This window comes from Notothenia coriiceps, unplaced genomic scaffold, assembly GCF_000735185.1.
Source record: "Notothenia coriiceps isolate Sejong01 unplaced genomic scaffold, NC01 NC01_scaffold00014738, whole genome shotgun sequence".
In the NCBI taxonomy this organism is placed as follows: domain Eukaryota; kingdom Metazoa; phylum Chordata; class Actinopteri; order Perciformes; family Nototheniidae; genus Notothenia; species Notothenia coriiceps.
The window spans coordinates 15,662-16,635 of record NW_011347439.1 but is presented as its reverse complement, the minus strand read 5'-3'; positions in this window follow the sequence as shown (position 1 = coordinate 16,635).

The following is a 974-nucleotide window of genomic DNA, read 5'->3' as shown; positions in this document are numbered from 1 at the left end:
GGGAGGGAGGGAGGAAGGAAGATTAGGATTAGGTAAAAAGGTAGGGAGTGGTTAGGGTTAGGATGGGGGGAAGGATTAGATTGAAGGGAGGGAAGAGAACTGCTACCCGGGAAACAGGAAGCAACAGGATGCAACACGTAATCTTTGAAGCTCCGCCCACGTTAAACTCCCGCCCACATTGAACTCATTGAGGCATTGCGCACTCCATTGAGGGGCTTCTCTTAATATCAGCCGTTTCTAGCAGCGGGAACAGTCGGTGCTCAAGGCACTTAAAAATGTTGATCTTTGATTGATGAGATTATTGTTATTTAAAGGTCCCATGTCATGCTTTTCCGGTTATTACCTGTCCCCTTGTGCGCTATGAAGGTTTTTAGTCAAAACCCTCAAAGTACACCCTGTAGCGAGTAAAACTCTAACACAGAAAATACCTGCCCAAAACGCCTCGTTGGAGATACGTCACTGTCCATTGATTCTTCCGGGTAACTCATGATGTCATGCGTTACCCGGAACCAAATGGACCAATCCGTGGAGCCGTTACGTTACGTCCGCGGAGCCGTTACGTTAAGCCCCCGCTGATTGGTCCAAATTGACCAATCCACGGACTTCCTCACACACACACTCAGTGCATGCAGCTCTGCTGATCTCTCCTTCCTGGTTGGGATCGCGGCGAAATTCTCTCTGCAGACCCATTTTCTCTGCAGACCCATTCTCACAGCNATATGTATTAAATGGAAGTTCTCAAGTATAGTATAAGTATTGTCAAAAATAAGAACAACTGTTTTTGAACAACTGCATTTAGTTACACACAAGTTATGCAATATAGCTATTGATCACATGTGTCTGAGCTGTTGCTGCAGGTTGGTAATAGATGGTGCTTTAAAACAGGCTGGTGAGGCCGATGCCATCACTTTGGACGGAGGGGAAATCTACACTGCTGGACTGTACAACTACAACATGGAGCCCATTATTGCTGA